Below are 24,192 nucleotides of genomic sequence, written 5' to 3' on the forward strand. Positions count from 1 at the left end.
GCGAGGTTTCGTCTTTTTATTTACGCAATGTATCTACTACAACAGTATTTCACTGCACAGTAAAATCACGGCACGTGTGTTCTTATGGTTTTCATATTAAGAGATACTCTCATCTAGGTTTATTTTTATATATGTTTGACGAAATACACTTTTTATTTTGCATGCCAATGCCAAGTTTAGATGAAAGAGGTTCTGGTGTACCCTGCAATGTAGAGAATCTCTGGTGCATTCAGATCTCAGCTCATGTTCACTCCCTCATAATTATTTAGTTCAGGTTTTTATTGAGTACTACAAGCCAAACCCATTACAAACAGGTGCATGACACATGGCTATGCAATTTGCAGAAAGAAACACTATCTGTGGGCCTACTGGTCTGGCAACTGTTTCACTAACCTGGGTTTGGTGAATGTCTACAGCAAAGTTGTGTGAAGAAAAGTATAATGGTTTGGGGCTGTTTCTGTGACTGGACTAGGCTTTTTTTTTATTCTAGTTATACACACACACACACACACACAGGTGCAGCTCACTAAATTAGAATATCATTAAAAAGCTGTTTTTTTGAGTAAAGAAACTCATACATTATATAGATTAATTACACACAAACTGATGTATTTCAACCAATCAAACAAACATTTTAGTGAATTGTTGGCCTTCTGGAAAGTATGTTCATTTACTGTATATGTAACCAATACTTGGTAGGGGCTTCTTTTGCTTTAATTACAGCCTCAATTCAGCATGGCATGGAGGTGATCAGTCAGTGGCACTGCTGAGGTGGCATGGAAGCCCAGGTGTCTTTGACAGTGGCCTTCAGCTCATTTGCATTTTTTTGATCTCTTGTGTCTCATTTTCCTCTTGACAATGCCCCATAGATTCTCTATGAGGTTCAGGTCTGGTGAGCAGAGGGAAGCATGAAGTGCCCTTTAACTTCCTGGTAGACGGTTGTGCTGACCTTGGACTTGATAAAACACAGTGGACCAGCACCAGCAGATGACGTGACTCCCCAAACCACCACTTACAGTGCAAACTTTACACTGGACCTCAAGCAGCTTGGATTCTGTGCCTCTCACGTCTTTTTCCAGACTTTAAAACCTTGATTTCCAAATGAAATGCAACATTTTCTTTCCTTTCATCTAAAAAGACGACTTTGGCCCACTGAACAACAGTCCAATCCTTATTGTTCTTTGCTCAAATAAGACATTGTCTCTGGTTCAGAAGTGGCTTGACACAAGGAATGAGTCATTTGTAGCCCACAGATACGTCTGTGCGTGGTGGCTCTTGAAGCACTGACTCCAGCTACAGTCCACTCTTTGTGAATCTCATCTAAATTTTTGAATGGGCTTCGCTTCACCTTTTTCTACCACCTTTTTTTCCTTCTATTCAACTTTCCATAAATGTGCTTGGAGACAGCACTCTGTCAACAGCAGCTTCTTTAGCGATGACCTTTTGTGTTTTACCCTTCATGTGCACGGTGTCATTGACTGTCTTTTGGACGACTGTCAAGTCAGCGGTCTTCCCCTATGATTGTGTAGCCTGAACCAGACTGAGACACTATTTAAAGGCTCAGGAAACCTTTGCAGGTGTTTGGATTTAATTAGCTGATTAGAGTGAGACACCACGAGTCTCCAATATTGAACTTTTTCACAATATTCTAATTTTCTGAGATACTGAATTTTGGGGTTTTTTCCACACACACACACACACACACACACACACACACACACACACACACACACACACACACACACACACACGCTACATGACTGATCGAAACATGGTTGTGCAAAGAATAGATATTAAAAGGAAACCTCGACCACTAGATGGCAGTGCACCTTAACGAAACCCTAACCATCAAATAACGAGAATGAGGACAGGAATGAGGAAGTAAGACATGGATGGCGATTATTTATATATAATATATAATCCAAAAAAGGGTGAACAAAGCAGTAATACGGTCTATAATACTCCAGTTCCATTTTATATGACATGGTATTCCAAAGCACTCGTAAAATTCAATAATATTATAATGTCTTCTTCTTTTTTTTTTTTTTAAGCTTATCAAGTTTCTTATTTTTTCCTGTAGATTTTTTTTATATTGCTAGTGTACATTATATTATTATATTTATATATATTATTCTATTAACGTAGATGCTAATGTATATCACTTATTTTATATATAAAATTGTATATATAACATTTTATTATAATCCTTTTATTTATGTAGTCCTTAACCTTTTCTCTTTATCCTTCTCTATATCCAGCCTCTGCAGCTTTCTATTTTAAGCCATAAAACATATATACAAATGTATATAAAATCATAACTTGAAAACATTTCAAGCTATAATTGAGGTGTTTATTAGCAACAGTGAAATAAATCTCATGCTTACATCCTTTTTGTATACTTATGAAGTGTGTTATGGTTATATTTGAATTTTGGGCTATAATGGATTTAGGAGGGAGTATGTCCAACTGATAAAGCAGGATACTTAAAATACAACTGGTTATTTAACACTGACAATTCTGAAGTTTACAGTACAACATTTTGTTGGAACAATCTCTACCATCTTTTTCAAAAACGAATTTCCCTATTAATGATCCGCGTCTCTGTCATGTTTAACTGCTTGCAAACTTGCTAAACCTCCATATATTCTGTCTATGGGATGGCACTGGTGCCTTTACACTGTAAAGCAATCCACAGCAGCCATTATGAACAAGATGGCCGCCCTTCCAGTATACCAGTCTCTATGCATGCAGTAAATGAGGCGGGTCTGTAAAGGGGCTGAGGTTGTTTTAACCATATAGTGTATGGAGTGGGTGGTGCTGCAAGGTTGAATGCCATTGGGGGATGGGAACAAGGACTGATTGATGGAAGAGGGATGTGGTGTTCTTGACCTTCTTGGATGACAAGCTTCAACATTGCCTTGTTCCACACTTTGTATCTCCATACACTTAGAGAGCTTGTTGTGGGTCTGCTTTTCTTTCCTTATTTCTATTCTTCCCTTTTTTACTTATTGATATATTGCTAACAAAATTAATGGATGGCTAATCCAATGCATAATCCGTTCATCACCTAATTAACAGGCTTTTGCAAAGATGAGATCAAATATGTTGCCACTATGCAACTGCTTATATCAGACTGCTTAATTAAAATAAGGGAACTCTTTACTGACACTAACACTGATTAAAGCCAGCTAGGTGTTAGGGCAGGTTATATTATGAAGCTAAATTTAATCACGTGCAGAGAAGCTGGCAAATTGTAATAAAATTATAAGTTGTAAATGTATTCCTTGGACTTCCTGAGTACAGTACAAATGTAGATTTGGATTTTAAGATGTCCTTGATAAGAATATTTTGACTGTAATCATAAAATGATAAAATGAGTAAAATGATCACGTTTTAAATGTCTGATTGAGCCTCATCATAAAGTTAGCACAGGACCATTATCTAAAAAAACAAAAACGTCAAAATGGCTAAATAATCCAGAGATTAAACAGCCACTCAAAGCTGTTGTCATGAATTTTTAAATTATTATTATTATTATTATTATTATTATTATTATTATTATTATTATTATTATCATTATTATTATTAATACTAGTAGTAGCTGTAGTACTAGTAGTATTTATACACTTTTATTAGTTTTCTATAATTGTTATTATAATTATATATTTAATTTTATTTTTAATTCATAATTATAAATACAAATCTATCTTTTAAAGAGAGCCTTCTTCTAAGCCCCCTCTTTAAAAGTCACTCACTTTATACACTATATGTCTTTACACATTTTCTACCACATTTTCCAAGAAAGCACAAGATGGAGGCCAGGACTGAGTCCCCATGACCTTTTCACAGACACTACAAGTACATGACTTTACAGGCACATAAATCACATCTGATCGTAATAATAATTACACATAATTGTATAGGCGTATAAATCACAAAAAAGCAGAAGACTGGAACTTCTCGCTCCACAACATCACTGACTGTACTTTCATTTGTCTGGAATTCTTAGGGAACTTTGTACATGAAAAATCGAATCAAACAAAATAAAGAAAAAGAAACGCAGCTTCATGTTATGTAGATGTTAATAATTAGTGACTGGTAGCTGATTATTATTATATATAATAAAATAATTATCATTATTTTTTTTTATTTTATTGATCAAGAACCTAGAAGCACTTTGCTCCTTCTTTACTACCTGTATTAAAAGGCAGTCTGAGGAGGGCTGAATTATGAATATGAGAAATTTAACTTATGACTAGTCTTCTTTCCTGTAGAGATTAAGATGTCTTCAAATGATCCAAATCTGTTTCTGACATTTTGGGGAATTTTATTCCAACAAACAATCAACTGGTCTTAACATCAATACATGACATAATGGTCAATATCATGTTCTCTTCTAAAATATATATATATATATATATATATATATATATATATATATATATATATATATATATATATATATATATATATATAGTATATACTTTCAAATAAAATGTAAATGTTCATATACAGTGTGTATACAATACCACATACACTATATGGACAAAAGAACAGGGACACCTGACTTTTCCAGCCATATCTGCTTCTTCCTATTTTCATATCTGCAAGAGATCTCCATGCCAGTAAGGGTTGGCATGGAAGATCTTGAGTGACCTGCTATAGAGCCCTGAACCTTACCACTGTTGATCACCTTTGGGATAAACTGGAATGCTGATGGCACCCCAGGACTCCTCAAACTTCAACAATACCTGAGTTTACTGACACTCTTGTGGTTGAATGAGCAAAAATCTCCACAAGCACACACCAAACTCTGGTAAAACATTTTCCTAGAAGATTGGAAATCATTATAAGAGCAGGGAATAAATGTACCAATCTAATAAAAAATAAAAAAACACCAAATTTTTGGTCAGGTGTCCACAAACATTTGTCCATAATGTGTACTTGAAAGTAATTAAAACCATGACCAAGGTATGAGCCTTTTAATGGAATATATTGTCTTCTCAATGTGTGATTTGTGTAAGTAGCATGACCAGCGTTATGTTCTCACCGTGAGTCATCACAGGTTTTAGATTGGTGAAATTACATCTTTATTTTGGTTCAGTGGATGCTATGGAAGGACTAAAACCCAAGAAAGTGTGCTGTCATGGAAAAATAAACAACGATGAATTATAGCAGAATGTCACAATGATTTATGCATTATGCAATATCAGCTTGTCAGCTGTTATGATTTTTCTTGTTGAATTTATTAATAAATGACACTTTATACTTTCTAATCATTTTATAGGCACATATGATGTTTTGCAACACATGTAAGACAAGTAAGTTCCTGTTACCAGACACAATATGACCACGACATAGAAGCAATAAACAGACGATCTCTCTACATCTCTAATCCTCTAATCTTCTGTCTCAAAGTTAATTAGTAAAAAACACCCAGACTGTCATGCTACTGAGAAACAATGCTACTCAAGTGCTCTGTAATAATAGCTGACACCAGAGACTCCTTTTATAAATGTAAAAAAAAACATTCATAATATCATTATTATATATTTAGATGTTTTTTCTTTATTATTTTTTGTTTGTTTACTACTAGGCTTGGATTATGTGAAGCATCTGCCACACAAATACCTGTGAGTGAGCCGTTACTATAAAAACAATAGCTTATCAGAATGAACATGTTAATAATGTATGAAGCTCTCTTTTGAATTACAGCCTGCACTATTGTCAAAGCTGCTGCAAGCGACTGTGGCATTAGTGCTGTACCATATCACATGGGCTTTAACATAGTATCCAGAGTAATCACCTGTGCTAGTCTTGAATCAGATTGCTTTAGGGTATTGTGGAAATCCAGATGTTTGGAATTGACCATGGTTAAATATAGTGCTCTGACTGTTGAAGTGGGTAAAAAAAAATGGTATTGTACCATGAGCAGTCATGAGGTGGTACTGATAAGAGAATGAGGGGTGGAGTGGATAAGGGTAGGGGGTAGATAAAAAGCCAAAGACACTGCAAGGGTAGAAGTCTTGGAGTAAGGTAAGGAAGGCTGAGGACATAAATGAAACATTGAAGAAGAGAGGGCACGGTGGAGAGAGGTGCAGAGTGAGAGACGAAGAGAGAGGGATGGAAAGGGGGAACAGGAGTATTTAGTATGCACGGCCAAGCAGCCCCATCTGCTTAGCGCAGCAGTACCCATCGTATAAATGTCTGTAGGCACATAAAGAATGTCTCTGATTTGATGTAATTCTGCAAAATTAATGACAGCTTTACTTGGGATGGGCCGTGAGGGAATGATTAGTGTTTCATCGTCCATCTGATCGTCCGCCATTACCTGTACCAAGCATAGCAGTGACTCATACTTGGGTATAGCCTTAACATAGAATTTTCACACAAAAAAACAAACCCAACACAGTTTTCGAGGCAAAATTGTTGCCAGGCACTAACAATTTTTGTGTGTTGTAATGAAGCCTAGTGGTGCGGCACATGCCAACACACTCCCTCTTCCACAGTCCTGCGCCTACACACAAATCCTTTGTTATGGCAGCAGAAGCTATCTCAGGGGCAAAAACCACACCAACGTTACCTTCAACAGCGCCTCGGTTAAAGCTGTTCTGTATTTCTGATCAAAGCGGTGCAACAGGCATGTCGTATAGTGAAGCCCGAGGTTGCGCTTTGGTACTTTTACAAGCGATGCTTTACTGCAGCTGTGATTGGAACGGGGTGTCCGTTTTAAAACAGATAGGGAACGGATCTAGAATTGCAAGCTGGACAGATCAATCTGCTATGGAATGCTTGAGTCAGTTTGTTCCGACTGAGTGGCATCCCTCTCCTCCCTTAGCTTCTTGCACTACCCCAGACAGTCATCTTTGACCCATCCCCCCTCATTCCTCCTCCACTTTTACTAGCAAGTGAGGGCATTCCTTTTACTAGCAAACCTGCTGTGTGTCTGCTGGGAACAGTAAAATTGAAACCCTTGTCTTATCAGAGTGGAGTGCTGGGCTCTAGATCAGGGCCTGTCACCTGGAACACACAGCTCCTCTGGGTTACCAATGCTATGCAGTGCCAGAGAGCCACAGACCAATTAAACTCAAACCTATAGATAAACAAACCATAGTGTTGCACAGGACGATATATCATGTAACTCAGGCTCTGATACTTCAAACCTAACAAGCTGTAATTTAACAGGTTTATGGAATTTGAACACCAAATAAATGTATAACAATCAAATGATACATGAACATTGATCAAGTAAAACAAGATGGCGGCATGTGCACACTGAAAGGCTCTTGGTCCCACTGGTATTTGCTCTACTGGTTGGATACTAATTGTATTTCATTGTTTCTGTACTTGTAATCTGAGAGTGTAAAGAAAGTTTAACCTAGCATTACATACCAAACATGTTTATATACATTCCTGTGTACTTGTTATGGTGATTTAAAGGAGGTCTGCACCTAGATCGGTACAAGAAAACAATCAAATTACAGCTAAGGTGGTGAGATTATTTGTCATGGCTCACTCACATGGAACAGTCACAAGATTTTAAAAACAAAGCAGCCATTTTAACTCTTAAACGGTTAGATTTGTCACTAACAGAGCTTCATTTGTGTTCTCGATTTGTTTGCAGGGTAATTCCATTATACACAAAAGTGCATAGAGAGACTAATTAGAGTAAAATTTTATGTTCCATCTGACTAAGGCATTGAACATTTGGTACGAGTGTTTAGCGTTGCTCTGCCAGACACCTGCATTAAAGGAATAGTACAAGCACAGATTGCTATGCAGATCAATTCTTTTTTTTGTTTTTTGCCAATAGAAAAATTTGAACAGATTTTACCCATTAGTCATTAGTCCCATCGTGTTCCCTGAAATCATTTGCATTGCTAAAGCCTCTTTTTGCTCTGCGTTTCTGTATATAATTTTTTTTGTTTGTCTTATTTTATTCATCGCCTTCCATTAGCATGATTTACCCTCCCCACCACAGCTCTTTCTCCCTTTCTTGCTCATTTTATATATTTGGCTGAGTTGGAGACCTTTCTCTATGCTATGACCTTTAGGCTTTAAATGAAGCCCCTCTGTGGTGTGTGTCTCTTCATAGAGCAATGGTTACGAGCCTTTGGGGGACTGCAAAGAAATAACGATTCTGATGAAATGGCCCTTTTAAATAGCTATTCCAAATTCTTTCCACTATTTTTCCCTCCTCATGCCCTTTTCGCACCCCCCCTCCATCTTCTTGCTGCATTAATATTCATGCTAATGAGAACGAGCCCTAACAGCAAACTTCAGAAAACGCAAGACTGCAGTGGGAGTACACAAGTATACAATCACACACACACCATCATTCAGTCAAACACATACATCAACCGATTTTGATTACAGATGGAGCTCAGATAAATGCCACATGTTTCAAATGATTTATGGAAAACAGAAAACTCTGATTGCATGTTAGCCATGAAATTCGGACCAAGTGGCCTTCCTCTTTCAGAAACAGTTGGTATTTTCTTTCTTATTTTAATAGATCTGAATTGGCAGGAAGGAAAGAAACAAAAAGGTGGTTTTAGAAACCCTTTAATGTGTACACACAAGATTAATATTTGAATACTTGGGCCTAACAACACCTACATCTCTCTCTCTCTCTCTCTCTCTCTCTCTCTCACACACACACACACACACACAAACAAACAAACACACGCACACACACTGTAGCCTTTTTCTTCTTGTGCTGCATACTCTGCATACTTTGTTTTGGAAAATGGAAAACTGGACCTAACTGAAACAACTAAATGTTAACAAAAAAAACCCTCCCTGAAAATGTAATGGACATACCTGTTCATTACTAGGCAATAAAGTTAAGACTGAGAAAGAAAAGTTGATTATGAGGGATAATTAAAGCTATAAAGTTAGTAAAGAAACCATGCAGATAGAACTCATGTCTTGTTCTCCTGAGCCTTCAGACTCAACCTTTAGACTCCAGCTGCCTGTCACTGATTGTGACTGAAAAAAGTCTTACATCACTAGCCAAACCAATATATTTTTTATACTAACATACTGTACAACCTTCACTTAAACAACGTCCATTTTGTGTCAAGCTGTGTACACATAAAACACGTATAGGCTGAGCGACACTCTGAGATTCTCCTACTCAGTTTTCCAATGAGGTAATATACTTTTACTAACAGTACACGAAGCAAAAGAAGGACAAATCAATAGCCTGGGCACCCAAGAGAAGCAGATTTTGTGTCTGGGCTATTAGTTTTATTATTTATAGTTGCCCCCTGGACAAGTAGGTGCAACACCCATCACAAGAAAATAAACCCTTCTTCTCAGTGACTTTTTCAATCAGCTGAAACTAATTTCACAGTGGAACATTTTTTAGCTAGTCTTATAGCCATGCATGGATCACATACAGTCTGAAACAATAAAGCATATGGCTAGATATCATGTAACTTTCCCTCTAGCACAATAAGTCACTTTACTTTCAACTGCCAAGAGAAATTAAATATCCAATCCGAAGGAAAAAACACCATGACTGAATCTAATTACCGGGTTGGTGACTTTTTGTTGCCGTCACAAACGCAATTTTGGCTTTACTTTCAGGTGGGTGAGAGTTTTTATAAATAAAGCTATTGGGAAAATCAAAGCCCATGGTGCACAATGCATTTACTGTGTTTATTTACAATGACATTTCTGCTTCCAGCATCTGTACCACACACACTCTTTAAATTTAAATACAGATAAAAACAGGAATATTTGGAACACAACTATAGTTTGTGACATTGCGTTAAACTTCAGTTTTGTTTGCATGGTATCATTTTACATACGGTATTACATTACATTTATGACATTTGAAGGACATCCCTATCCAGAGCGACTTAGAATGATCTCATTTATACACCTGGGCAGTTGAGGGTTAAGGGCATTGGTCAAAAGCTCAGGAGCGGCAGCTTGATTTTGCTGGGATTTGAACTCATGACTTTCTGGTCAAATGTCCACTCTCAAACTCCGTGCTACAACTTTCCCCATTATATATATAATATCTGAGAGGTCCTCTCAGATACTATTATTTTGTATGTTATATACTGCATGTGATATACCATGATACACCTGATATATTGCATTTTATTTGATACATACTGCATGCTCTTTTTTAAGATTTGGAGCTCACAATTAAGTTTCTTAATCTGTCTATACTTACCTTATTCTGGAAGACATTAAAGCTGTGTTTTATAGCATTAGAAACATGGCCTTGTTAAACAAAGAAGCACACATTTTCCACTTTCAGATTCTTGTAAAATTTTCCTCTATTTATCCAAACAACCAGGGCAAAAACATGAGCGATGGAAAAGTTGACAGCATTCGGGCAAGAAATCATGAAAGAGAGATGTTTGGTAATTATTCAGGGTGAATAAAAACGCAGACCACAAAATCTCGCACTTCTCTGAATAATTCAACTCTACAATGTTTGCCAGGCCGATGGATTAAAAACACTAAAACATGCTAAATATTAGCTATATTGGTTAGGACCTAACTTGGTATGTCCTATCCTTAATTCTGCACCACAGAAGGGGATTAGATACATTTTAACAGTACCTATCCAATAAAATATTCTATCTTGTACACTATAGCTGGAAATGTATTGACTCAAGACAAATATTTTGTTATATTATGTGTCATGCAGATTATGATTCATAGTTAAGGTGGAACAGAGTAAAAGCCATAGGCTCTAACCCGATTGTCTTTGACTAAAAAAGTCAGTCCAAGATCTCACCCTACCACATTCAAGTCTGGTTAAAGTCCCTAAGCATCTACTCAAAGTTCTAAGAAAGATCCAGAAATGCTGGATGCATTACATAGTTGTAGTAGGCTGTAGTAGCATTGGGTTACACTATTATTGGTAAAAATGTTCTTAAATGGCCTATTAACCAACGGAATGTACTTTTAATACATTAATATATTGAGCTTGTAAAATTCAGATTCATGCAAAGCTTAAAGTCTAAGTGTCAAAATACTGTGAGGTTTAAATTTAAGTACAAGTCCAGGAACACGTTATATCTTCCAATAGACTGAATGAATTTAGAGACAAGACCATCAAAACCCTGATTAAAGCCCAATTCCAAAAACTGGCTAATTAATAATTAAAAGTTCAAATTAAATAACAATTAAAGGCTTTTTCAGTCCTGTGCCTACCCTCACACATCTCTCAGTAAATGTACTCTGATGTGGACTAAGCAGCATTTAAACAACACCATCATTAATTAGAATCTGGAATGTCCAGTAGATATTAGAACCACTAACCACTAATTAAAGCCCAATAGACACAGTCATTTTGGACATCTACATTATTTCTATACTGGAACAAGGCTCAGAAAATATAGAGAAAACCGTAGTAAGCACTAAATATAAAGCACAAATAGCATCCATGGGAGCACACGCTGCCTTCATCATATGCATGATTTGTTGCCTGAATGGAATACTTTGGCGGCACATAAACAAAACTTAGCCAATTAAAAAAAAATGTTTGTTCCAAACACACATAAAACTAGCAGCCCTTTACAAACACATAAACTTTGAACACATAAACTTTAGCCACATTAAACCCCTGCCTAGGCTCCACAACAGCCATGTTTACAGATAAATCAACCAATGCACAAAAGGTATTGTCACAATTTGCCTCAGAAATAAATAAAGCAAAAGGTCTGTTTGAATTATTTGTATTATGGGCTGATGACATTTCTGTGGTTAAGAACACATAGTAGAGTCTTGTTATGATTTATGATCAGAGCGAAAGGATTAATTCACGGTAGTAATAATGACTTATTGAGTGCAAGAGATTTATAGGCCAGGGAAAAAAGGGGAAAAACAAGGATGCTGCTATTTATCAAGAACCTCTAAAACCTGCTAAAAAGCCATTTTTGTCGTTTTCTGTCATTTTTAAAAGATTGTCTAATATTTCAATTACAAAACTGAGGCAATATTGAGTAAGTCATAGGCTTAATGGGCAGTCTAATTCAGTGAGTGCAATTGGTGATTGGCAAAAGCATCATTCTTTTTTTGAAGGACCCAGGCAAATCAATTCAAATCAAATTGAGGGGTAGGGAATTAGAGTTGAAAAGGTGGTGGTGATTCAAACAGTTAGACACCTCTTAAAACAGTGTTCTAGTAAGAAACTATGTATTAAGAAATTAAGACCTCATTTACCATTTTAAATTGTAATATTACACAAAGATAATCCAAGTATATATAAAATGCTTTTAAAGATTTAATTTATTAACATACCCAAACACCTTAATTCATGATTGACCTGTGATTAACCTTTTTTTAATTTTTTTATAACTGAGCACAATTTGTCACACCCAGGCCTGATTACTGCATGTTAAATCTTGGAACCTTCCCAGTCTACCAGTATTACTCCAAGAGAGCAACGACTACTCATCCAGGAGCTCATAAAAGAACCCAGAAGAAGAACTGCAGGCTTTACATGCCTTAAGGTCTGTGCTCATGATTCAACAATAAGAAACAGACTGGGAAAAAATGGCATCCATGGGAGAGTTTCAAAGCAAAAGCCACTGCTGACCAAAAAGAACATGAAGGCAGTCTTAGTTCCCTAAGACTTTTGGGCAAATATGCTGTGGACAAAAGTTTTGGAAGGTGTTTGTCTCATTACATCTGGCGTAAAACAAACACAGCATTTCATGAAAAGAACATCATACAAACAGTCAAACATGGTGGTGGTAGTGTGATAGTCTGGGCCATGAATTCTGCAGTCTCCCAGAAAATCTGGAAAGAGCTTAAGGGCAATTGGGTTATGCAGAAGGACAATAATCCAAAACACACAAGCAATTCCACCCCTGAATCGCTCCAAAAAAAACTAAATTAAGGTTGTGGAGTGGCCTAGTCAAAGTCTTTAAGTCTGAAAGTGCCAGTTACCAAAAGTGCTTGATTGCAGTTGTTGTCGCCAAGGGTGGCATAACCAGTTATTAGGTTTAGGGGTTCTCAAACTTTGCTACTAAGGTGAGGTTGTGGAAGTCAGTTTCATGTAACAGGCCATTCACCATGGCAAGACTGAGCACAGCAACAAAACACATAGTAGTTACACTGCTCTCAAGGTCTCTTCCAGGCAAAGATTTTAAAGCAGACATGGGGGCAAAATGTGCTCTTCAAGCTATTTGGGGGGAAAAGCACAAAGAAACAGGAAATTTAGATGCAGTGATCAGGAAAGGAAACTTAAAGCAGGAGGTAAAAGACTCATCATACTAACTTCCTTTCGACATCAGAAGATGCAGTGCCAACAGCAGCAAATTAGCAGAAAACAGTGGGACTCAGGTATATCCATTTACTGTCTGGAGAATTTTGGCCAGAAGTACTCTTCATGTAAATAAAAAAGCCACACTTCCAACATTGAAACAAAACTAAGCGACTCAACTATGCACAAAAACAAAGGAACTGCGGTGCAGAAAAATGGCATCAGATGCTCTGGACTGATACGTCAAAATCTTTTGGCTTTATCAAAAAACAAGTTGATTGCCAAAGGGGTGGAGAATGGTACAATAATTAGTGTCTTCAGGCAACAGTGAAGCATGGTAGAGTTTCCTTGCAAGCATGGGCCTGCATTTCTGCAAATGGAGTTGGAGAATTGGTTAGGATTATGGTGTGCTCATTGCTGAGGAAAACAGGCATAATCTTCTTTATCATGCAATATCATCAGAGAGATGACTGACTGGCCCTACATTTGTTCTGTAGCAGGACAAAAACCAAACATACAATTGATGTCTTCAGCATAAAAAAGAGTGTAGTTTAAATACAAATACACTATCAATATTGAAGTCCATAATATAACAAAGGAAATAGCCTGTCGTGCTAGGTTTGCATGGATATTTATTTTTACTAGCTGACCACTAATTAAAAATAAAAGTAAATGACTAGTCAACTAGCCATCTTTTCTATTGTCATGACTACTTTCTGGTTATGTTAAAAAACCTCACTGCAATTAACAGCCATTCCATGCCACAAATTACATTACCAGCTTACATTACATTTCAGGCTATACTGCTAGCAAAGATAAATGAATAAACAAAAATGTATCATAAATGTCCTGTGTATGTGTGTTTGTGTCTTCTAGTACATTATTTAAGACTATAGAAATTCTTACAATACACTCTTTTAGATGTTGTGGATCAGGATCAATGGATTCTGCAAAGAAGGCAGTATGGAAGCTGATTTTCGTCATAGCATGATGTACCCCATGACTTTTGATGCTCATCAGGAACAAATAATAAGACTCATAATAATAGAATGCACCCCCCAAACACACAGAATGACACTTTTCACACATCATGATTTGCTCAGGTACAGGCTTCATGCCGATTCTGACTGGAAAATTGTCCATTTTAGATATATATCACTGCTGAGGATCATTCTCTTAACCTGTGGAAAATAGTGCAACTGGGTTTATGCCAGGACATGTCTGTTCTTCCTTGGTGATTCCTGCACTACTCAACTCTAGTTAGCCTAGTTATATTTAATTATTTAACAATAATTTGTGTATTTTTTTTTGCAATTTAAGCCCCACTGAGTAAAGAGTAAAAGTACCTGTTTAGGTATCTAGAAAACTGTTCAGGTGCCTGGGTTTTAGTTTGCCATTAAAAAAGGAAGTTTACAATTGATCTTTAACTGCTACAAGTTCTGATTAGCTTTCTGCACTGGCTAAACGTTTTGAGGTATAAACAAATCCCACATTACAGTACATTGTATACGATTCATCCAAAGAGTTTAGATCAATCTGAAAAGAAATCTAGATTTTTGTAACAATAATAACCTTAATAAAACGGCCTGTAGCATTACAGGACAACACAACATAGCTACCAGCTCACAGTCTCATGGGTACATGAGGACATGAATCAAGACAACAAAGGAGCAAGACAGATAGCTTAAGGAGGAAAAGTGCTGGCTGATTTATAACAATTAGTCTGGCTGACCTACAGCAATTATAGATTTAATTGCTTAGCTGGGATTAGCCAAATGGAATAAAACATGGGCTGATGAGTGTAACTCACAATCTACTTACACCATGAAAGGGTATTTATCAAATTTGCCTGATAAGTTAAAGGGCTTCACAGGTGTTGGTTTAGGTTGGTTTAACATGTTTAATACCAAGCTTAAATTATTGCATGCCCAAAAAGAAACACTACAAAACTTATTACCAATAAATCTTTCCTCAGTGAATTCAGTAAACTAGATATTAGCCCAAGATTAGGACTTTAATAGGGACCCTGAAGTTTTGAAGCAATGCTGCTAACCCTGTGCCACAATGCTGCCCAGTTTAAATTGTGAAGCCTTGCTTTAGCTATTACATAAATGTAATTATTTTCCTAGACATCAACTTGATCATTACTAAAGAAGGTTATAGAATGAAACTCTGAAACTAGGAAATTGTATGGATGCCATTTTTTACTAGAGTGTTCCGGATCCCATGGTACCATTCATTCATTAAAAGTAAAACTTAAAGCCATGACTAGTAAAATGAATATACATTTATGAAATATTAAAGATGAACCTTTTTGACATGGCTAGACCTTCCTTCCATCTTTATTGAAATGCTGTTGATAGAAGGAACTTTCTAGATAGTTAGGGTAGAAGAGATTAGGGAAGTGGTTTGCTTGTTATACATATAATTGCCAGATTGAACTGACAGCTTCCAGCCTAAACAAAAGTGTGCCAAATTATATCTACCACGCCAAGTCCATTTTCAGACCAATGTAAAATAAACACAACCAAGCTGCTCCTACTGCAATGCAGGGACATTTTCTCTTCTCCAATCCACGAAGCTCTGTCTACTGTTCACGCCATACACACATAGCTCTCACCCTCCCTTCCCTTATCAGGGAAATAAGCATTTTTACAGAGTTTTAGCTGTAAAAAGCCTCGAGCGGATAGCCCATAAATCTGGCCATAAACCCGTTAAGTTGTCAGAGGTGCCATCAGCTATCAATCGTGAGCTGCGAGGCTGATGGAGGGGAAATAGGTGATAAAAAACAGCATTTTAGGGAAATTATGTCTAGTCTTCCATTTGCAAAGTGCTGCAGTAGCATCCATCTAGAATCTTAATCGTGGACTCTGGTGTGGGCGGGTGTGTGTATGTGTGTATATGTATATGTGTGTGTGTGTGCGTGTAGGGTGAGACAAGGGATATTCAGAAACCCCAACGAGGGTGGGCCAGTACACTCAGTGAAGTAGAGGATGGGGGGAGGGTTGAGGCAGATGGAGGTGTAAGACATTATACAACTCGTATAAATCTCTTCCACACTCCTATTTTTCTCTCTCAATCTTCCAGGCACGTTTCCCCCCCCCCTCCCGTTCTTTTTATCATCCATCTATCTCTCGCTTGATCGCATCTTCCTCTTGCCCTCTCCTCATTTTCACCCTTCCTCCTTTCCTCTTTCTCTTGTTTTTGTCTCCCCTTTGCTTAAGCCACGTATAACATGTCATGTTCCCGCCCTCCATCCATCCATCCATCTTAGAGGATGCCGGATTGGTTTGCCTATTGGCAGGCTAATAAATGTTGAAAAAGAATCATGGTTTAAAAGTTACCATTAACCAGTCCCAAACTGTAACTTTTCAAAAATGTATTTCTTTTACTTAATTATTAGACTGAAGAATTCAGGCATAATTATCAAAAAACAGTCCATCGTTTCCACATAATTTATGTTGGACATAGAGACTGAACCAGAAGATCCCTCACACTGAAATTAAATAGAGAGAACACTCAATTCAACCCTCATCTAGTTTATTGCCTCCGGCTCTTTAACATGCTGCCTTGTGATGCTGTGTTTACTGCCTCTGTACTTTGGACATAAAATATGTCGGATTTAGTGAAAAGACTAAATTTATAGAAAAGAATAGAACTCTGCAATGTCAGGACTCTGGACCCTATGCATGGAAGATAGCATAGAGAGATATTTTCAGGAGAGCAGTATGCTCATTTTTAATTTCTGGTCATTTATTAATTAATTTGAATGTTTCCTTTGTCTCTTTCTCCTCCAGAGCTCTTGTACTCTGAGTGTTATTTTAGGGAGCTGAAAGTCGACATCCCAACCACCAGCATTGTATTATCCTATAACATCCTTGCACCTTGTGTATGCTTTCAAATCACCGTTTTTCTATGTATTTAGGACCTACGTTGAGGTCAATATCTTTATCTTATGAACAGCCATGATGAAATTAAACATGCAATTTTAAACTAAATAATTAGAGGAACATTGCGTTTTTGTAAAAAAAAAAAAAAAAAAAAAAGTAAATTAAACCATTGTCTTCAATCATTGTCTCTTATGATTGTTTATTGTTATGTTACTCAAACAAAAGTAAGCGGAGATCAGATGTCACTGAAGCTAAATTATTTTGAGGCCTCAGGTTTGGCAAGTAGACCAACCTATAGTCTAGTAAAAACTACAAATCCCACAAGATGGTGTGTACAGAAATCTTTCTAAATGGCTTCTCTTAAGAATTTTAGGACTTGTGCAGGTTAAAAGCAAATCCCTTTTTTTGAACAAACCTTAGTCTGTATGTGTTAAGACTGTGTCTGGTCAACACAAGACAAGACATGAAAAAGTGCTGCACTGCCATCCATAGGCAGTTTGCTGAGTTGCACATTCATACCAAAAATCTCAAGTCCACTCAAACATGGGGAGGGGCTAGAAATTCTGTTAACACACATTTAAGGACTGTGTATATTTTTTTATATCTGAAACAATTGCCACATCTTTTGACCCTCTAACACAGGTCATATCCATCATCCTGGACCACCTGTATTTCAGAGTTCACTGTTTTAATAATTAATTGCTGAGTTCCAATTCAACTCAGGAAGTAATAATAATTAGATAAATAACTGAATCAGGTGTATTGGCAGCAGTGGAAATACTCCTGTAAAACTATTTGTTTGGGGATTTGTATCTGTGGCCTGTACGTATTAAATCTTTGTTATCATTCTGCTTGTCAGGGTTTACAAGTGTTTAATTGACATGCAACTTTCAAATGTTCCACATTATTATCACTTACGATTGTGATTACTGAAACCCACATCAAGGCAGAAGAAATACCTAACACCTCAACACCTTACAGGACACAGCTGCATGAGACTCTGGGGGAGGGGAGAACAGCGTGGAAGACAGTTCTGCAGTTCCAGACACCACAACCAGGGGGCGTTCAGAAACAGCATTGAGTAGCTCTGAAGTGAAGCTATGAATACTCAGTATAGCCATGGTAGTAAAATGTCTAGCCTATAGTTTAATGATACATTATAGAGGTTTTGTGGGCGCCTAATATTCACACATGAACATCCCATTCAAGATTTAATCAGCTCTGCTCATCTGAAAAAGCAGAAGGTAGATTTTCGTGAGTGGTTGTGCTTTAAATGCAAAGTAATGCAAGGGCTGCATTTTTATTTTTATTATTATTATTTTTTGACTAATGCTTCATAGAGCTAACTTATAAAAATTTTAGCACTAAAATAACACAAAATGCAACATGAAACTATACGTTTGTTCGGTTTTATCATTTCGTTACTACTACAGTTCCGCAGATGCGCCATATCACTGGGTTTAATGATGTCTCAGCTATTCTGATGACACACAACCTGTCTTATCTTTTTTGCATCCACCACCCAAGTTGCTCAGAAGATAACCAGACTTCCACATAATATGTTTACATGCTCTAGTTATTTATAGACGTGCCTCCTGCAACTCTCATCTCTTTAAATGCCACATCTCCTCAACAAAACTTTCAGAACGTTGCTGTTTATAACAACCCTCATTTGACCATTGGTCATGGCAATGGAATCCAGAATCAAATTCAAACGACATCCATTTCTGAGGTCCAAAATGATCATAGAGTAAGTTTTTGCGTGTTAGTCTCTCAGCTCTGCAATGGGAAAATCAGATTTCTACTTCAGTCCTGTCCTTTAATTGCAATATCTTATGGTTACAGACTCACTATATGCTTTGTAGCACATCCTCTTCAAATGTTTGCAAGTTTTGCAAGACGATCTAAACAAGAGCTTCTGCTAAGTGAGTAAATGTAAATGTCTGTCATCCTGGGTGTACGGTTTTAACTTGTTTTGTTGCTCTTTGTCACTTCTGATTCCCCAGGCCTATGTACAAGCAGGGTCATAAAATGCCCTTTTTCACATCTGTGTTAAAAGGAACACCTGTAACTCGATTCAAGGCTCTGAGCTCAGATGCTGATGGCAGTTTTATGGCTCTTGGGAATGAGGATGTACACTTAAATAGACACTTTGTGTGCATGACCAACTCCGTGTACCTTCACATTCCCTGGCCTGAGAGAGGCCATCTCTTGAAGCGTGTGAATGGGTACCATTTTGACTGTGTCTTTCGTGTATGTGTTTGCACAGTTGGGGTTGATCAGGGATGGGGAGTGTGTTACCACCCTGAGGACTTCTGCTACTGTTTTAGTCATTCAGAGACCCTGAACTGGCAGACACATTCATTTAAAAAACATTTGAGTGCCCCAAGGTTCTTGTGGTGATTTACTGCTTATTTGGACATCTGCAAAGAGCTTCTGAACCCCTAGCATTTTCTCTACTTTGCTTGCTCAGTTATGCACACTCCTTCAGACATTTTCTTTCTGTCTCTCTTCCTTGTTCTTGTCTCTGCCTCACACTTGAACATACTCTGCCCTTTCTTCACCTTAATAAACTGATTCAGCTACAAAATATCTGCTGAGAGGTTCATTCTCTCTTCCATTTTCTTTTCAGTTTGCCCATGCATAGTGCAGATGAATAGTTGCTTGACCGCATTCGGGAAAAAGGTGTACAGATATTTGACATTTGACATCAAACGTAGTAACTAAATCATCTTTTGCACTTTTCTGTCACGGAGGCCTCCAGCTATTGACAGTGAATGGCTCTGTAATGGCTCTGAGGACTGTGGGTGGTGTTAACTGTGTGGCATGCATCTTAAAAGGCATGTCTAGGGGGCCTCTGTCTTTCTTGAAGATATGGTGTGATTAGCCTCTGTCTGTCCACAGTAAACACACACACACACACACACACACACACACACACACACACACAGTCATTAGCTGTGGAGCAGCTGGACAGGATCATTGGTAGCCGCACTATGCTTACATCACTAGTTTAAGGCTTGTCTTAATGTGTAAAGTGGAAATAGTTTAAGGTACTATAGTAAGAATAGGTTTATTAATATGGACTGATTTATCATCCTAGTTTTTGTTCATGGTGCACTCCACTCCCCTCTATTAAAATCCTCTTACATCTTTGATAAAAGCTACAATTGTTCATATGAGTGATTTCTTTTGCACTACAACTGTAACACTACCTTTGAATATGCCCATGTTTAAGCAGGGCACGCCGAGTAAATATGCATTTTTATCACTAGCACTGGATACAGGGACACGCAGGGCGCTTTTTATTTGTACAGTGGTAAACAGCAGCAGTAAGGGAAACAGCATAAAATGGGGGGGGAAAGGGAGGTTAAGGAACGAGGCAGAGGGGGTGAGATGGCGGTATTTGAAGTTAACATTGTAAAAAGTAAAAGGCATTTTTATGACATTTTGTGTTAAAGGGAATAGGGGCACAACAAGCAGCAGCACACGAGAACAGCCTCATCACCAAATCGTCCTTCCCTCCATTTTTGTTCCTCCATTATTTGCTGTCTACTTTAGTTTTCTGATTTTGTGGTATTTTGATTTTCTATTACCTTAAATGCACAATATGGACAAAGGTTCGACATTTAGTCCCCATTCACTGTTATAATAACCTCCACTCTTCTGGCAGGATGTGTCAATATATCTTGGAGTATAGCTGTCAACATTTGTACTCATTCAGAAACAAGGGCATTTGTAAAGTCAGGTACTGATGTAAAGATAAGATAAGATTATCTTATCTCTCTTATCTTATGTAGGATGAAGGCCTGGAGTGCAGTTAGCATTCAAATTCATCCCAAAGGTGTTCACTTAGCTTAAGGTCAGAGTCCTATTGCAGGCCACTTAAGAATTTCAACTCCAACCTATGTAAATCATATCTTCTTGGAGCTGGTTTTGTGCACAGGGGCATTGTCATGCTGGAACAAGTTTGTCACAGACAATAATTTCTGGAGGTGTTAATGAGCCCATGCACTAATTTTCATTACAGAATCATGACCGTTTTAAATGCAGTGCCCCCTAAAGATCATAGGCATCCAATATTGATTTTTGCTCCTTGTGTACAGAGATTTCTCCAGATTCTTTGAAACTGATAACACTTTTAATAAGAATTTTGATACACTTATTTTTCCAGGCTTTTGTTTCCTCCCAACTTTTTGGAGATGTGTTGCAGCCTTTACATTTATAATGACCAATTTTAGTTAGTTCATGTCCTCAGTTTAAACATTTGATATGTTTTCTATTTTCCATTGTGAATAAATATGATGATATTTGCAAATCATTGCATTTTATTTTTACTGACATTTTCAGTGTTCCAACTTTTTTGGAATAGGAATTTGTACAAATTTAAAACCTTTTTGAAGTATAAAGATACTCTTCATATCAAAGTTAGATTTTTTTTATCTAATGTGGCAATAGTGTGAATGTCTATGAGATAAAGCTTTTTATTTTTAATTGAAACCATAATCTCTATTTTTACCCTATCCTAAAAAGAAAAAATACCTATATAATCATTTCCTTGATCTATGCAGAAAGATGAGAAAGAACATTTGTCCATTAGTAAATCTGAAACACATATTTCCTTAGTGAGGTCCTTCCTTCATGGCTTTCTTTTTTCTTCAATAATCTGACAAGCTTTTTCCAACTGAAAAAAAGAAAACAATGTCCTGCTCACTTCTCATACAGATGGCAGAAACTTTTGACCACTGTAGCATATGGAGAACACACTTATTAGCTAGCGTGGTCCATGCCCAGGCTTTACTACCTGAGATTATCTTACCATGAGGAAATATGCAAAAGCATTGCATGATACAGGTAAGCAATTAAAACACTTTTACAGTATACCCTGTGGCATTTGTAACAGTGCTGTGCAATTCACCCCAATTTTGGAATACAGTGACAATGAGTACAAGTACATTTGAAAAGGAGGTCATTCTTGTGGCTTCAGTTAATGCATATGAAAGACATCATTAAATAGAGCTGAATATTGTGGTCAAATGCACACAATCAATATAGCAACTCTATTGAGTAAGACTCTCAACGAAAAAGTGTGATCAGATATGATTACTTTTGAGAGGCTTTGGAAAAAACCCAGAAACCAGAAAGTCCACCACAGAAGAAGTACTCAGTAATCAGGAGGCTGTGACCTCTTGAGGCTAGGAGGAGCACTTCTCTGGGATGGTGTGATATTATTGGTCATGAAAGATGACCGTATATGCTACCAACCTTCTTTGTTTCTATTCTTTTTGTTCCAACAGTCCAGAGATCTCTCTGGGTATAAAATTATTACGCTTGCTATAGTGAAAGACAAATTATCATTGCAAACTGTTTTAGTATGCACCAGTATAGGCAAGGCAAAAATTACCATTGCATTTGATATTGTTACAAATGTTTCACTGTATAAGCCAACTGAGCTCTGATACTGACAGATACTGACAAATATTCTCTTGATATTAGCTTGGTTTACATGTTGATGATGAGTGGAGTGTAAATGGCAGTGAAATGGAATGGGGGAAGGAGGGTGCGGTGAAATCAATGACCTTGGACTAACTAGAACCAGATGAAGGCCAAATAACTGTAGGCATGATGTCATAAAAAGCATACCCTCTTTTCCAGGTGTTAAAGAAGATAAAGAGACAATGGATTAAGATGTTGCAAAGGGAAAACAAAACAGCTTCTAGTGGATCTGGCAATTAAAAGGCATTTTTCATCAACTGGGTCATAACTTCACACCAGGCAAAGTGCTGGAAAACACCACTCAGAATGGCTCTCAGCAAAAAAATCTCATTTGTGCACATTGCATGACAAGAATTCATTTTGAACTTTAATTCATTTGCAATGCCATTTTCTGTAAGTTTGTGTGCAAATGGATTTTTGGAGACCTCTCTATACTGTTGTAACACTATTAAGGACTTAGCTAGACAGGGTGTGGGTTAAAATGATTAAGGTTGCTAAAATGAAAACCAAATGAACACTGCAAACATGAGTTGCTTTATGTGTTTGGTGAATACAGATGCCATAATAAAACAGATGAAATTAAACTTAACATTAAGATTGCACAATTAAACACAATTCATTAAATACACTGCAAAATGTCAATAAACAACAATAAAGTCAAAGCGGTTGGAGAACTCCCATGCATGAATATATGGATTCCAGGTGTTGCTATTTAGACGAAGGAATAATGATATTGTAGCAGCATTTCATTGGTTTCTGTAAATGGGAATTATCTTCTTAAAATATAAATTCTAATAAATGTAATAATTATATAAAGAAAACATGTCTATACTGTTTGTTAGGTTAATGTCTTAAAGTGCAGAACTTGTCCACATTAAGTAGGTATGAATTATTGCATGTAGAAATCTCCTGGTTGGCTAAGTATCCTACAGCTTAGGATTCTCCAAGTCAGGAGGACTACTCTGAAGTAGGCTCATAGTTCAGTTTCATGTTTAACTTTTCTTTTCTATTTACAAATTGCTCCATATGATTAAACAGATATGCTGTTAACTTTACTATACTTAGAAATTTGAGAGATATTTGCAATTGCTTGTATGCTAAACCTAATCCTAGCCCCCTTGAGTTGATGGTCATTTTATTTTGGATGAATATGATTGTATTTAGTCTTTTGTGACCAACATTTACTCCTCTATCGTTTATCAGATCGGTTTATTTAGTGTTTTTTGTGTTGATTTGGTCAGAAATAGATATTACATTAGATATAACTGCATGCAGACTTGTACAAAGTGTGAAAAACTGTTGTTCTAAACACAGGCCTACCAAATACCATATTTTCTTTACAAAGTGAGCACTATGGGGATGCAATTTCACATCTGGCCTTCAGTAGGTTCCTTTCTGAATTCTTAACTCTTAATACCATCATTTTCACTTTCATGCAGTGAGAATAAATAGCATTACTATAGCAACAATTGAACCCAATTTAACAATTCAACCCAATAAACACAATTCAACAAGTCTCCTTTCACTCTAGCCATAGCTGTGCCACCTGCACACTTCATTTCTAGC

This window comes from Silurus meridionalis, chromosome 16 (genome assembly GCF_014805685.1).
Source record: "Silurus meridionalis isolate SWU-2019-XX chromosome 16, ASM1480568v1, whole genome shotgun sequence".
NCBI lineage: Eukaryota > Metazoa > Chordata > Actinopteri > Siluriformes > Siluridae > Silurus > Silurus meridionalis.